Source organism: Lygodium microphyllum, chromosome 26 (assembly GCF_053477565.2).
Source record: "Lygodium microphyllum isolate KBCC chromosome 26, Lygodium_microphyllum_v1.1.10, whole genome shotgun sequence".
Lineage (NCBI taxonomy): Eukaryota > Viridiplantae > Streptophyta > Polypodiopsida > Schizaeales > Lygodiaceae > Lygodium > Lygodium microphyllum.
In genome coordinates this window covers 24,494,046-24,511,883 of record NC_141160.1, presented here as the reverse complement: position 1 = coordinate 24,511,883, position 17,838 = coordinate 24,494,046, and positions in this window count along the sequence as shown.

Here is a 17,838-nt window from a genome sequence, read left to right as displayed (position 1 = left end):
GAAATGGATGTTCGGAACTATGCATAATCATTTCCTAGACCATTCAAGGTCACAGAAACTAAATCATCATCTTCCATTGGCGACCCAATGGAAGCAAGTGCATCTGCAATCTTCTTCACCTTCATGTGGTAGTCATTAATGCTCATATTTTCTCTTTGCACATTGTGCAACTCTTGCTTGAGCTGCATTTTCCTAGCTTGCGTATTTGTGCTATACATTTTTGACAAAGTATCCCATGCCTACTTTGGCGTACTTGCATCTTGAATATGCACAATCATAGAGTCTGAAATGCTGATAGACAGCCAGTACATAACTTTCCTGGCTCTCTCATGCTATGCTTTAAATGCCTGCATTTGCTATTGATTGGGAACATCAGGAAGAACTGGTTCCTCTTCATTTCCTGCAACAAATTCCCAATATCCTTTTCCCATAAGAAAAATCGTCATTCTGAACTTCCATGCTTGGAAGTTGTTCTTGTCAAGCTTTTCAATGACAATTTGTGAAAGAGAATCAGACGCCATTACAGAACACTGTAAAAAATTCTGTCACTGCAAAGAACACAGCTTCAGCCTCACAAGGGTAAATCTGCAAAACTGATGAAAGTGGTATTTGACCATACAATCACTTTCTAGTGACGATTTTTCATCAACAGGCAACAAGGATGATTCTGTAACTCCCAATGTCTCTGCGCACAAGCATACAATGCAATTTCTACAGTAACTTTTCACCAACCTGTAGAACAGTGGTCGCACAGCGTAAAATAGGGTCTTTTCTTGAGTGTGTGCAGAAAACTTCCGCCTCCAAAATAGGCCCCGAAATGGCCTCAAATCAAAAAAACAGAGCAACCAAGGGCTAAAGCCCTTACTTGCAACATATACTGCCCTCTTGCTACACCGCGAAGGGCTTCTCAATCTAAGACAATGCACTCTTGGACTTTCCTGCTGTGCTACTGCAGAGACTTGCTCCCAAAACAGAAAATGAAAGAAACACTGGTCCTCTTACCAGAACACTGCAAACTTGGCTCGCTTTCTTGAGCTCCTTACCATGAACAAGGCTCTGATACCATGTCAAGATTGTGGGAGAGAAGGAAGGAGTCTCACTTGTAGCTTTCTTGCTTGCACAATGGGGGAATACACAAAAGGGTGGAGGCTCAAAACAATTTTTTTCTTCTTAGTTGTGTAAGCCAAAAAGAACTCTAGTACATAGAAAATAGAAGAACCCTATATATGGATCTCAAACCAAACTCAACTAACTAAGGTGGCATACTAACTGAGCCACGAACTAGAGTAGATAAGGATAGCTGTCATCTAGCTATTATTCATGGGCGGTGTACCAATCGCATCTTCAACTGACAAGTCGGTGGCATAAATGCACAACGGTCACCCTGGCATATCACGAGTGGAGCTCGATATCTCAACACCTCCCTCATCTCATCATCAACCATAGCTAAAATGGTACTAAATAGCTCGTATTTACATATTTCAACAAGCAGCTTCATATATGATTTACACAAATTTTCTTGTTGCATTGCTTTTCCAATGGTACATACACCTACTAAGTTTAGTAGGTACATATAAGATATATATATATATATATATATATATATATATATATCTCAAATGAGAAATCTACAATCCACTTAGGTTAGGTGCACGACTGCACTAATCATGGTACCCTTTAGTGCCAAGCCACAAGAAAACCTGACCCGGACACCATGCATAGTGCATGCATAAGGAAAGCCTTGTGTCTTTGTGTGCCAAGTGAGGCTTGGGACACCATGCATAGTGCATGCATAAGGAAAACCTTGTGTCTTTGTGTGCCAAGTGAGGCTTGGGACACCGATACAAAGCAAAAAGTGCAAGCCTCAAATTGTTTAGGTCAGGTTAATGACTGCACTAATCATGGTCCCTTGTTGGTGCCAAGCCACGAGGAAGTGGGACCTGAACACCATGCATAGTGTAGGCATAAGGAAAGCCTTGTGTCTTTGTGTGCCAAGTGAGGCCTGGAACACTGACACAAAGCAAAAAGTACAAGCCTCAAATTGTTTAGGTTAGATGCACGACTGCACCAATCATGGTGCCCCTTTGGTGCCAAGCCACGAGGATGTGGGACCCGAACACCATGCGTAGTGCATGCATACGGAAAGCCTTGTATCTTTGTGTGCCAAGCGAGGCCTGGAACACTGATACAAAGCAAAAAGTACAAGCCTCAAATTGTTTAGGTTAGATGCACGACTGCACTAATCATGGTGCCCCTTTGGTGCCAAGCCACGAGGACGTGGGACCCATACACCATGCACAACAGTGTACAAGAATAAGGAAAGCCTTGTATCTTTAAGCGCCAAGCGAGGCCTAGGACATTGATATAAAGCAAAAAGTGCAAGCCTCAATTTTTTAAGGTTAGGTGAATAACTACACTAATCATGGTGCCCCTTTGGTGCAAGCCACGAGGACATGGGACCCAAACACCATGCACAGTGCAGGCATAGGGAAAGCTGTGTCTTTCTATGCCAACCTAGGATAGTGACACAAAGCGGAAAGTGCAAGCCTCAAAATTTTTAGGTCACATATAAGAGAAAATCACACACATTTGCATTTTTATTCAATTGCTAGATTGAGCTCGCCAATGTAATGCTTGTTGCGCTGAAATGTTTGCCAATGTTCTTTCTTTGTTTCAGATGGGCTTCAATGCATTATGTAATATTTTAATGCTCTTGCTTTGTCTCACATGGTTTTCAATTATTTTTCCCAAACTAAGAGTGTTTAACATGCAATGTCATGTGTTACCAACTCACAATCATTTTCTACCAATGCTGCCACTAACAATCATCCACCAACTTTACAAGCTAAAAAGAAATACAATGTACATTGCTTTGGAATGAATACATGGTGCACTTAATGCTACTGCAAACACATAGCCCACTACAAACACACGATCATTTACATTGTTTATTATCCATTTACATTGCCAATCCTAAACACATAGCCACCACATTTCTTGTTATTATCTCACAAGGTGATAACCAACCCTACAAGGCAATAACCCACAATTGCACATAACCTTGCTACTCACTTTGCACTGCTAGTGACAATCATCCTCTATCAAGCCACAAACCCTACAAGGTAAAAAGAGGCTCATTATACATTGCTTTAGAATGAACACATGGCACTACTTAGTGCTACTACAAACACATAGACTGCTACTACAAACATACAAGCACTTATGTTGTTTGTTACCCAGTTACATTGCCAACTCAAAATACATAACGGTTACATTTTCTTGATGTCAACTCACAAGGTGCTAACCAACCCTTCAAGGCACTAACCCACAATTGCATGGCATGGCATGGTCAAAAGTATTGTAGCTAGCTAGTGCAAGGGAGTGGGTGGTGTGATCACATGAAGTTTAAAGTGTAGTTGAATAGTGCAAGTGACTTTGATTACCTACGTTCTCACCTCATGTTCAATTGCAACAAACCCACCCTCATGACACCTATCCTACAACCCCCTAAAATATCAAACATTTAGAGCAATAATGAAAAATTATTTATTTTCCTACTTGCATACATAGAGAGTGTAAAAAAGTAGTCCAACAATGTTTTGGACCAGTCAATCATCATTACTAAGAAACTAGCCTTATCATGTATATTCAAGCTCTCATAAAGAAACTAGATGAATACTTGAAGTAATTACAACAAGCATTAATGTAGAAGGGTTCCCTATGTACATTTTTCTATCCTCCAATTTGGGTACTCCCTATGATATCAATACACTTCTTAGCATATAGAGGACACATAGATTGCAATTGTCTCACAAATTAATATATGTGATAGGATAACTTTCCAAAAATTGACCACCTACTAGGAAGAATCCCATGTGAACAAGAGCTATGATTTGTACATTGTGTCGAAGTTGAAGTACTACATAAGTGAAATAGGGAGAACTAACCATGAACATTGAACAAAAAAGGAGGTGAATAAGAAGACAAAATAGTACATTTATATCTAAATCTATCTACCTCTATTACTTTTTCTCTCATTCTCAATTACAAGCTGTGCTTGGATTTCAAAGCATGCCTTTAAAAAATTGGCTTTTGCATGTAAGAGTATTGTAGTCATCTTCACCGGTGAAATAAGGTCTCTAAAGTACAAGTATGCAATGGTTCAAACCTTTACATGTAATATTAACATGGATTCAACATCCATTTGAGGTCTACATAGGTATTATACATAGAAACACAAACACATATGCACATACATATGCACACACACACCCACATACACCCACGTGTACAAAACCAGCAAGAGAGAGTGAGAGAGAGTGAGTGAGACAAACCTTAGTCCACAAAGGTTCGCATGAGGTCATCAGCAAGTCCATGAGGAACTTGGTGAGCAGGGAGACATCATCCACAAACATCAGGAGTAGGGAGTCCACAAATAGCTGGAGCAGGGAGCCATCATCCACGAACAATCATCCACAAACAGCATGAGCAAGGAGCCATCATCCACGAATAATAGTCATAATCCACGAACAGCAGGAGTAGGGGCAGATGCATTAGCAGATGACCCGTTAATTAGGAGATGTGTCGTGATTCAGGAGATGCGCAGTTTATCAGCACATGCATTAAATCAGAGATGTGTGGTTGATGAGGAGATGCGCCATTTTAATCAAGGGATGTGCTGTTAATCTGGATTATGTGCCATTTTAATCAAGAGATGCCTCGTATATGTATATATATATATATATATATAGCAAACGTGGGGAGTAAAGAGGGAAAGTAAATTACTATTTGTAAATTTAATGACTTCAGAGAGAGAGAGAGAGAGAGAGAGAGAGAAAGAGTGGGTGAGTTATTATGGAGAGAGAGAGAGTTGGGGCCACCAACAAAGCATTGTCATGCACAATATTTCTCCCCAGCCACCCAAGTCTAGGGTAAAGGGGCCAGTTTAATGATAGCTACCGGACCCCCTTTTGATCTCTTTGAATCCATCGACCTTATGAGTTTTGCTTGTTGCCATGGCTTTGTAGGGTTAAAAGTTTCTCTCCATTACAATTTTGGATGAAGTTGATGAGTAGCTCATGTGGAGATTGCATATCTCTACATTTCCATGTATCAAAAAATACCTAGAGAATTGTGACTATAGTGAGCCTTGCAAAAAAAATGAATCAGCACCATTTTAGTGACAGTTTGACATGCCCCTTCTTCCAATATGTGAATAACACATCACTAGTTTCCAGGAAAAAAACAAGTGATAATGTCCTTGAATTGGCATTTTTGTGCAACAATAGATCGTTCACTAAATCAGGGGCCGTCATTTTATTGGCCCCCTTACCCTAGTGATCTCATCACAAATTTGTTCGCCCTTGCCAAGTGCTCCTACATTCAAGGCACAAATAAGGCGGCTATCTACAGTGGGGGAGTGTCGCTCGTGTCACATATTATCAAAACATTTCATTGCTTCTTTGCCTTGCCCATGTTGTGCATATCTTGCAATTAGTGTGTTCCAAGTGACTACATCTAGGACAGGGAGCTCATCCAACACTCGTGCTTTTCCCCAATGCGTCACACAAGCACACATGTTCACCAAAGCATTTTCGAGTACAATATATTTCTCCAACAACATTAATATAACAATATCATCGTGAATTTTTTTGCCCTTATTGAGTGGTTGTTATGCTATTATAGGCTTTCAATGCACATGTAAAGGGTGTCTAAATCAAGAAAATTGTCTTTGTGCTGCATCTCATCAAAGCATTTTAGAGCTTTATTGCCATGGCCATTTTGTGCATATCCTGCAATCAGTGTAGTCCAAGAGAATATATCATGAATAGTACCTTCATCAAGCACTTCTTGTGCTTTGTAAAAGCCTCACATTTAGCATACATAGTTATTAAAGTGCTTGCAATATAGGGGCTTCTTTCAAGAAACCCTCATTTGAGAATGTCCTCGTGTAGACTTGTGTCCTTGAATAGATCATTTTGCTTTGCACAAGCCTTCAAAAGTCCCACAACATGAGCATTTTCCTCTAGAAAGGAGATCCTTTCCCCTCTTGAGGCTTTGCTTTGCTCAATTCAATTGTTAGCGTTGATGGAATTTTTGTGAGCTCTTCAAAATCTCGAGTTGGATTGTACCAACAATCCAACCACAAGGCCTTTCCTATCACTTTGTGCTTGAAATCTAGAGACCTTGCATTGGCTTGGGGGTGTAGTGGGGCAAAAGAAAAAGTGGAGAAAAAACCATGTTTCTATGAGGTCTCATAAGATTTCATGTTTTGCAGAGGTTGAATATGTCATAATCAGATGCAAAGGTTGAATGTGTTGTAATTAGATATACTGGGGCAAACTACCTTGCTATTTCAATTGTCTCAACCCCCACCACTATAGGGGATCTTTGAAGTATTGCATCCATAATGACTCCACCTTTGCCTTCTTGAGATTTTATTGAATACAAAGGGGAGCTATGGATTGAAATACCAACTCTCTGCTAAGACTTGAAGAAATGTTGCTAGTAAGAATGATGATCTGATGGATGATGATGATGATGATAACTCAGATCCTTTCTCCCACATTAACTCGACCTACTAGGACTGTGTTGACCCTCTCTCTATGCCATGCTTGCCATTTATTCACACACACACACACACACACACACACACACACACACTCTCTCTCTCTCTCTCTCTCTCTCTCTCTCTCTCTCTCTCTCTCTCTCTCTCTCTCTCTCTCTCTCTCTCTCTCTCTTATGAGATGCATACTATCGAGTCCTTCGGCCTTGGGAGACTTCCACTCGGTGCCAATCACACCTTTCTCAATTTCTCACTCCTCACCTCATTACCATCACCACCTGCAAATATCATACCCCACATGCATACTAGCATACACTTCACTCATGAGCTCTCACATGTTTACTCACAGCATCTGGAGGAGCACATCACGTCACTTGATCCATACGCACCCCTTGATACACTGACCACTGATATCACATGCATTTTGCATGATTCTGCTACACTCAGTTTTCCACATCACACATACACGCACCCCCCTCGGACCGGTACCATGCCACAAAACAGGTGATATGATGATGAGTACAGAGATCTACGTCGACAGCTATGCGATTTGGAGGCCAGAGGAGAGATCACACACAGATAGGCGCAGAGACGCATGCAACGCTTGACCCACCATAAAAAGCGGGAATGGGAGGAGGAGAGATATTGGGATATATACCACCTTCTTATGAGCAGAGATTGTGCAGAGGCATGGAGGCAGATCAGAGAACCACGCTCACCCACACCGATACATGACCTTGCAGTATGGCATGGATACGCACAAAGTTTATATCATGTACCCGCACAGCCGCTGATACCCACACCATGTACACCAAGACCGGGTATTTCATCCTTTTTCACCACTAGTATGGTGAAACATGCTATCTCACGGTTACAGCATGGCCGCGCTCGAGACCAGCTTGATTTTCAGGCAAAGCATATTATATATGGCAGAGACACATTGGCTCCACTCATTGCTCACCTCTTCAACCATGCATTGTCTGAGGGGTTCCCTGACTCGTGGACAGAGCACACCATTGTACCTATCCACAAGTTAGGGGATCCTATGGATCCTAACACATATAGGACCATCATGATTGGGCCAATTTTGGCCAAACTTTATGGCACGGTGATGGAGGAGGAGCTCAGCACGATGGCAGAGAGAGAGTGCATGCGCACACCCGGACAGGCAGGGTTCAGACGGGCATTTTCTACCATAGACCACATCTTCACTCTCCGTTGTCTACCAGACACGAGTGAAGAAATAGAGATTGTATTGTTGCTTTGTGGATTTCCACAAAGCCTTTGACATGGTTCCGAGAGAGAGGCTTTTCAGACTCCTACTTGATCTGGGGGTGGATGATGACATGATGTGGTAGAATATGTAATGTCTAAGGTTAGATGGCAGAGTCAGATGTCCGGGAGGTATATCAGATCCCCTTGTGAGCACCATTGATGTGAAACAAGGATGCCCACTCTCACCAACTCTATTTGGGCTATACATTGATGAGATAGAAGAGTTTATTCAACAGCGACCCGGTGGAGGTATAGATCTCAATGGAGCCACAGTTCATATCTTACTATATGCAGATGACATTGTGTTGGTCTCAGATTCAGCTCAGGGATTACATCAGTATTTATTAGCATTGGATGATTTTTGCATACAGAGAGGCATGACAATGAACCTTGGTAAAACCAAGGTTCTTATATTCCATACATCAGCTCAGATATGCAGACAGAGTATTTTCATGGCAGCAGGAGGGAGTATTGAGGTCACTGGATCATATGTATATTTGGGAGTCACCTTTACAGCAGCTTCAGGGACTTTCTCGATGACATAGGCAGCTCGTGACTGCCTCACTAGAGGATACTTAACATTGGCTCTTATGGAGCAACAGTGTCATCAGGTACATTCCAGGAGCCCCGCACCAAGGGGTGGCTCTTTGATACTCTAGTCACTCCAGCACTGATGTATGAAGCAGCTATATGGGGGCCAGGCCTTGCCGATTATGTATGGACATTGATGGAGAGACCTCAGGTGATCATGATATCTAGATTGATTCGCAGCAAGGCCTCAATCCCACATGAGATTGTGCGAGCACAGCTTGCCACACCGCCCATGCTAGTCGAGGCATTATTTCAGACAGTCTGCTTCCTACACAGATTTTAGGATATGGACAGAGATCGCATTGCATATAGAGCATATATGGGATCTCAGGAGATTTCTCGAGTGGGGGATACCACATCATGGTATGCACAAACTAGAGCTTGGTTTGACAGACATGGGCTGGACATTGATAGACTCCCACCTCTTCTATATGATACTCAGGCTCCCACTTACACCCTCTCTCTCTTTGAGAGGAACAGAGTCATCAGACAGGAGATATGGCATATTTATATACAGAGGACATGGGTCAACCCTGCACAACCACTGCCATCGAAGATGGCATATTATTATACATAGTTCTTGAGCATATCAGAGCAGGGATTCGTAGAGATTCCGAGATATATGCAGATCTGTATGCCACATCGATTGAGAGTTCTTATTGGACAACTCAGGGTATCATCACATCAGCTTATGATTGAGAGTGGCAGAGCCAGTGGCATCCCACGGGAGGAGAGGATATGCCCCCTTTGCAGATCAGAGGTGGAGAGTGAGGAGCATTTTGTTCTCAGATGCCCGGCATACTCAGAGTTGAGATCTAGATACACATTGAGCAGCTCACTTTAGGGATGTATGACTGATATGGATCAGAGATCATTTGACCATTTTTTGGGAGAGGCATGGCACATCAGAGAGCAGAGCACACAGCGGGTCCCAGTCAGAGAGGGGCCCACCCAGACGACTATTACATAGTTCTTTCAAACAGACAGAGTGAGAGCTACTGTATCAGCCTCCAGCCAGACCTCCGGGCTCACACTACAGCAGGCTGAGGACCAGTGTACCCGATGCCACACGAGGATCCGTGGGTTTTGGACCCCATAGCCACACCGACAAGAGATCTGGAGGATTCTTGATCTACATCAACAGCAGGCTGAGATCCGACGACACTCGACACATTGGATCTCAGATCTCCAGTTTTCTCTTTCTCCACCGTCAATGTACCACATCCTGCATCCAGGAGGGATCACCTACTATTAGTAACTTCAACGACTACTACTACATCCCACGATAGTATATCTCCCTGAATCTGTTACATATACACATCGCACCACTTTATCATAGTCGATAGTTGTTCCCCTATCACAGCCGAGATTTGTTCCCCTTTTGTAGCCATTATTTGGAGTACCAGAGCTACATACGCACATACACATACACGACACTTATCACACTCACAGCACTGTATTTTCAGTTTCCAATTTTTAGCTTTTTATTCAGCACTTTTATTTTGGATAGCTGGACCTCATCAGTTGTATCACAGTTTGTCTCATAGGCCAGTTTTGGTCTTTAGAAGACGTTAATATAACTTTCTTTCTTTCTCTCTCTCTCTCTCTCTCTCTCTCTCTGTGCTTTCACAAAATAATACACTTTCACAAAATTACACACGTACACACTCTCCCTCTATTCCCTTCGCAAAACAATTAATCTCTACAAAATTAAAGTGGGATTCTAAACTAATTCATTCAAAGAGTTTGGAACACATGATAGAGTGAAGATTATTCTCTTCTTTCATTATTAGGGGTGAGAGAAGTGCTTTAAGATAAAATCAGTTAATGAACCCCATGTCTTGTGTATCATTCATGACATTCATGATGTGCACCATTGAGCTAGCCAATTTTTTCATTGGATTCATATTTGGTGGCCTAACATAAGAGTGTTTGATGAATGATTTTCTTTGCAAATATTGTATTCTTTTAAAAATTTTGGTTGAGCATAAAGCTCATATCTCAAGCATACTTTTGATATTCCATATCTACATAAGATCAAAAGATAAAGCAAGAACCCAAAGACTTGAGGGGGGCTTTAGATGCAATTGTACCCCTCCCAAATCTAGCTATGAGGAGGATATTGGGTCTCAATCTTCAATTTGATCCTTGTAGAGAGATCACGGAGGAGAATGTATCCTTATAGGTTGAAGCAAGTGGTCTTAGCATGTAGAGGATGATAAGATGATCAGAGAAGAAAGCACCCACCCATTGGTAAACGTGAGGTATATATCAACAAAACCATATCATAGGATTTTGTAGCCATAGCTTTTTCTTTTATCTTTTTGTGGAGGGAAGGTGCAATGCTATTTGAGGGTTGCCATTGAGGAATTTACAAAGAGAAAGCATTAGTATTTTTCTTATAGACCATATGCTTTTCATTTGAATGAGAAAGGTATAAACTAATAGCTAATAGTGGATGTTGAAAGAGGCATAGACTCTCAAATAGACATATCTCAAGCACATCCATCCCTCCCCCTCCCCCCCCCCCCCCCCCCCAATTGCCTCCCCATTGTGCCTCTGAGATTTTTCAAATAAAAACACCCATAATGTGAATTTACATTTAGCACATTTATAACACCCTTTTGTTTATAGAAAATTGTAAATCAACATAATAAATATAGCCTTTCTTTTGAACTCATGTGATATCTTACATGTTCTATAAGGTGAACTCTCCTAGGGTTATGGAGGATGGAGCTCGAAGGTGGCATTAGGGAATTTTTGAGGTCTCGAAAATGCCTTTTAGGAGATAGAGAGAGTGTGCTCTAGACCAATAGAAGCAGAGCCTCCATAACGGAAGTTGTTATCGTGTTTCCCGCAGCACAAAGGAGCGGAAAATGGAAAAAAAAGGAAATAGCAAAAAAGACGCAGGATAAAAGCAAAAAAATGCACCTTGACCGATAACAAGACCCTGAAAAATTTAAATGTTCGGGCATGATCCTCAGAAAGTCTCAATGTTGCCCCGAGGCAACAAAAGAGTAAAAGGCGCACCATTAAAAATGGAAGTGCTCCCAAATCCTTGTAAAAGAGTGCCAGGCTCACTCCTGTGCAAATTGTACGCATTAGTTGGGAATAGGATGAAATTAGAGTGGTGGAAAATGGGAAAAAGGGCCTAGGCTACGGCCGGCCATGTAAAAAAGGGAAAAGGGGATGACCGCCCAAAAAGGATTTAGGGCTTTGTATATAAAGTTGAAAAGTGAATGAGAAACTCATTTTTTTGGTGTGTGGCAAAAAGAGTCTTCTTCTTCCTCTCTTCTTCTCTCCTTCTTGCTTGTGTGTGCTCTTGAGAGAGGGAGTGTGAGAGTGTGAGGGAGTGAGTGTGTGTGGGAGTGAGGGATCAATAGGGTGAAGCTCTTCACCATCTCCTCTTCTCTTCTCTTCTCTTCTCTTCTATTCTCTTCTCTTCTCTTCTCTTCTCTTCTCTTGTGCGCGCGACTATGGAGGATGGAGCTTGGAGATGGAGGAGGCTTGAGGATGCTTGAGCTAGCATCAAGAATCGTAGAGCTACAGGAGTGCAAGAGAGAGGAGGGTACTCGATCAAGCATCAAGGTAAGCTCACTACACTCGTAAGATTGACGGCGCGTCGGCTAGGTGAGAGATAGCCATTAGAGCTTGCTTGGAATGCTTGAAACAATAAGCGGTCCGTGGGTCTTGGTGGTTGAGCGAAAGCTCCCACATTTTTTGTTGCCGGGACAAACGGGTTCAAGCCTCATATCGAGCATCGAAGTAGGGTATTCATCCCCGAAACAGAGCTTGAGATAGGTAGGAAGTTTGGGTGTTTTTGATATTCGAAATAGGTAAGTATTTTGGGATATTGTGGTTGTTTGATGATTGGAAAACATGGAGAAATTAGTTCAGTTTTTTGCTTTCGATTTGTGTTGCGTTTAGAGTAGGTTAACAGTAGGAAATCGCACCCGAGAGGCATAGGGTTTGCCGCTATAAAACACGGAGAAAATCGGGGAAAACAGGGGAAAAATGGAGGAAATGCACATTTGAATGTGTAGGAATTGCAAGGAGAGTGATCGGTAGCATCCGAATAATGTCCAATAGGGTTATAAGTTCTTGAAGGGCAAGGGAATCCTCATTTGCATCCAGCTGAGAGAGAGAGAGAGAGAGAGAGAGAGCTTGGGTGACCCGTTCGATCGATCAGGGCAAGGAGTGACGTTGCTATCGGCAATCCTCAGGTATATAGATCTCTCCCCCATCACTCCAACATCATTCCTAGTGAATCTTGTAGTCTATAATAGTCTATATCTTAAGATTTTGGACGAATTTATGCTGGAAAGTGCGCTCAGGTCGGCGGAATCAGACACCCGATTCATTGTCCGATTCTCAGAATCGGACGTTCGATCGGACCAACCCGTTCGATTTGGGCACTTGGACCACTCGGACTCGGACCACTTGGACACTCGGACCAACCCCGTCCAATCGGACGCTTAGCCCGATCATCCGATCAAGGAAATCGGACTCACAAATTAGGACACGTCAGCAATCGGACCACATGCCTGGTCCGATCGGACCACTTGTCCGATTTTCGGACACTTAAACCTCCATCCGATTCTGAGACTCGAATGGCTCAAACTCTGACCCACCTGGTCCAATTCCTAGAATCGGACCACTGGTAAATCGGACGTCCGATTTTTCAGAATTGGACACACCCTTAGGTAACAAAAAAAAGGGAAAACATAAAAAATTGACCCCCACGATCGACTAGAAGTGCAACCCGCTCCACGCCAACATAGCGAACGCCTTGTAGGCAGTTCCTGACATAAGAGTCAAGACCAAGGGACAGCGGGACAGTGCTGGAGCACTCCCCAGTGACCTGACGCGTTGAGAACGGAGATCCAATCGGAGGACCTGTGATTGACCCCCTAGTGAACAGCAAGAAGCAACACAGACCCTAGAACTTGATAGAACGGCCAGGACATGAGTAGCGAAGCTTATCAAGCCCGAGACGAGACAAGAGGGCATGAGCATATAGAGATCGATTGCCACACTCACAGTGAATTCTGCACTTGAAGTACACATAAGAAAGCTGAAAGCCTGATTAGGCACGAGTGCACGAGAAGTGACACATGCACTGAGTGACCTTAAATTGAGGTTTGTATTCAATACCCAAAGGAACTCACTCAGATAAACCACTCAAGGAACCCACCAATAGGAGATGACCCAAGACATAGACGAACCATCGAAGCGTAGGGTAGGACCAAGCAAGGAGCGCCAACGACGAGGATCTGTCAAGTCTATTCACCCTGATCGACAGTGTAGTGGAGCGTAAGAACACAACCATGACGGAAGAGAGCTCCGACCATCGGTCTAGTGAGGAGCTTGATTTGAACATATTCCCAAATGCTATTCAGCAACAGCTGGTGAGTAGTTACGACGCGCACGCTCGATACGAGCACCGTGGCAGAACAACAGATGCAATCATTGCAGATCTAGAGGAGGAGAGAAGGCTAGCCCACAAAGCATTGCAGGACATAGCCAAGTACAATAGGGATCAGCAGGCTAGGAGCCAAAGGCAAAGCATGGAGTTGCATGAGGTGTAGCGAGTGCTGAACTTGGTTGGTCGAAACCAAACGGACCATGAGAGAGCACTGGAGGGAGACTTAATGTTGAGCAAGCTCCTCATGAAACGGTTGCTCGATAATACCGTAGTAGAGCAGAGTGCCACTGCACTAGTGACGTCGCTACTCGCAGGATTAGGGACAAACCAAGGCTCAAAGAGCCAGGCCAAAATACCCATTTTTGCCAAGCAACTCGATAAGTACCAACCTCAAGACGACCCATACAGCTTTGTTGAGCAGTTTGAGCAAGTCTGCAAAGCCAACGGCCTCAACGACCAAACTCAATGTTCGCAAGCATTTGGACTTTGCCTAGGCGACAAGGGTAGGACATGGTATACAAGCCTGGATGCTGTAGAGTGAGCCAACTTCAATCATCTCAAGGATCTCTTTGTCAAGAGATTCGTCGAGCCCGGATACTCCGATAACCTACTACTATGCTTGATGAATGTCAAGCAGAAAGAGAAGGAGGACATCTGCAACTACATGACCCATGTGAGGAGTCTCTTTAAGAGAATCCCTCTAGGCAAGCGACCGACTGATAGAGTAGTTTTGACTGTGTTCATCAGCGGAATTCGAGACGAGGAGTTGTATAAGGCTTTGGTAGGCAATTCAATCTTGCAACGAGATGCGGTGGCTAGAGTGTTTGAGGAAGCCATCAGAGTCGATGACCGGCTGAAAGAGTGGAGCTCTAGGAGCTCAAATCTAGAAAAGCCCAACTCGCGAAGCTCAGAGAGAACGTCAGCCTCTAGTGAGCTGTCAATCCCATCATCCCAAGACAAGGAGAAGGCCACCGAGGCTTGGCTGAAGTCAAGATGGAATTAGCCAAGTTACAAGACATTATGAGACGACCAATATGCTCGCACGTCCAATGCGTGTACTGTGGTGGAAACCACTTGCCTGTCGAGTGTCAAGACCCTAGGTCAAGACCTTGTGCTAACTGCGATAGGTTCGTCGGCCATGATGTCACGCATTGTAGATTACCAAGAAGACTTTCATACTCGCAACCCTACGGCCAGCCTTATCTAGCGAACATGCCACAGCCATTCTTCGAAAGGGGAGCCCCATTGGCTCTTCCTGCGCCTAACGATATGAAACCAGCCATCCCTAGAATGGACATAAACCTACAGGCATTCTTAGACTGCCTGGTCCTTACGTGACCCACCCACCGAGCAACGCTCTGATACACTATATGGAGGAGCCGAATGATGAAGAGACCTACATATACCCTTATGTCTCGCACGATGACTAGGGCAATGCGGTCCTCATGGATTATCAACCCATGCCGGTAATGCCGTTAGGACGAGGACAAGGTAGAGGCCTAGGAGGGCAACCGCAGGATCCAGTCACTTGTTAGACTTGTGATCACCCCGGTCATGTTTCATCACACTGCCCTGAAAGAGAGCAGCAATACAGAGATAAGGCCAACCAAAGGTGCTCAGAGTGTGGAATCACCCATCTTTTCATAGATTGCCCAAAGCGAAAGCCATCCTCTAGCTCAACCAATGTGCCATCTGTCCCATTGGGACTGTTTGGTGTCAAAAATCTCGATGGGGAGGCCACGCCTATCCCATTGCGGGTCATGACCCAAGCCCAAACAAAGCAGGCCGGCATCTCTCTACCAGGACCTAGCAACCTTGATGCAGCCTCGATAGGAAAGAAAAGCCGCAGGCGGAAAAAAAAGAGATCGGAAGCTAAATTCACACTAAAAACTGAGAGTGCTACGACGCTGCCTGTGGGAAAGAAGGTTTCAAACGCAGAGGTAGAGATTTCAGCCTCTAAGACGGTCGAAAAGGGAAGCGCTAAGGTAGGGGAATACCCACATCCGAAGCGACAGTTAGAGGCCATAGAAAAGGTGAAGGAATGGGTGAAGGAGGCTCAAGAGCATCTCAAAGACGCTGAGCCCATCATAGAGGACAAGGTTGATGACCTCTCCAACGTAAGCACGTCGATATCGCCACCTCAACCAAGGTCGGCAGAAGAAACCGCGCCACAAGCAGTGCCGCAGAGACCAAGCCTAGACGTGACAAAGCCGTAGATCAGCCGGCCATTGGCCCGCCGGACAGTCTAGGCTAGGGAAAGGACGAGTATCTAACGATTTCCAGACCATGCTAGTGACCACCCCTGTAACACTTAGCCTGGAAGATCTGCTTAAGCAGCATCCTACCCTATGGCAAGACCTTAAGCAGTGGGTCGAAGGATCACAAGAGCAGGTCACGGCAAACCCTCAAGACCAGGATGTAGAAACGCAATTGCCAAGTTTGACACTGCACTCCGTGCCTAAATCCTTGCATGTCAACACCTTTTGGGAAGGCTTTGAGATGCACGTAGTCTTGCCAATGTCGTAGATTTTGTGTAAGGGCTGCTAAACACGGAGTTCAAGTTGCAACAAGTGAAGAGACTAACAAGAAAAAATCAAAATTTTTATGCCAAAGTTCACTATATTCCTTGTCAAGTGAGTTACATGAAGTTCATGTTCAGAAAAATCTGAAGTATCTCATAAACTGTTTTGCATTCAGGTGTATGATGACAGTTACATTGAATAGAATAATGGGCATTAACTAATAATCGGGTGTGTTATTTTTGCGAGCTTTTGATTTCGTGCTTTTGCAATTGAAATTGATTTTTAGAGCTTTTTGAAACAACCTTGGATGCTTTCTACAAATAACATGTCAAAAATATATTGCGCATCATGCATTACTAACCCATTCACAATAAAGGGAGCAATGGTGTTGAATAATCACAACAAATAATAACATTCCAAAGTTTTGCATTACCCAAAAGGAGTACAATATCTAGAAAGGTTCCAAGATCTTCATGTAACAAAAAGGACATGTCACACCCTAATGAAGTGCATGATGATGAGTCCTCCAGAACAATGAATGAGCCATGGTTACGTTGGGCTTCCTACATAACAGGGCATATCTTACGTGTTTGCCCTAACACAAAGGCAAGGTCAGTGGGGGTTAGTACAGGCTGATGTATGACCATGTGCTCCTTGGGTTGAAGGCCAAGTATGTGCATGTACACATAATACATATGTTTGCAAGCAAGAAATGCCTTTTGGGTAGATTCTCTTTTTTGAAAATCAGGGCAAGTGCACCTAGGCTCTTCTTTGATGTGCACATCATAACAACTCTCTATCAAGGCTCGAAATACTGAATGTTGTCTCTCAAGTTGCACTACCTCCTCCAAGAATGTCACAACCATGCAACCAGCTGCCTCTATTCTCTTTTGTGCATATTTGGAAATTCCATGTCTCCACTTGCATCTTCTCCCGCTTGAACCACATTCTGTAGAAATAGGAGGTTTTCTCTTCTCGTTCCTTGGTGGTGCTGTAAAGCAGGCAAACTTGAAACCAGCCTGTCTTAGGCTGCTACACTCTTCCTTCGATATATTTGTTCCTATATCAACTGGCCACAAAGATGGAACAATTGGTGATGCTATCACTTGTTTCTGCACAGCGTTTGTATGCTTGACATCATGATTACAGAACCATATCCATTGTGCAATGGCCTCGTTCTTATAGGCTCTCTCAGACCAAAAGCATGGTGCGACTAACCCCACTTGCCGACTCTGTAATTTGCTGCTGCAATTCTTTCTACCCTCCATACCAAAACACTTTCTCACACAGTTAGGTGGTGTCCTTCGTAAAGCCCACTCCTCCTGTGCCACTTCTACCTCTTCTACGTGAGTTGATGTTTCCGCATTTGGTGCACTTACTCCACCTGCAAAGGGCTTGATTGGTATCTCCTCATCCTCTTGGATACATATCTCTTCCATCTTTCCATCATCAAACTGTAT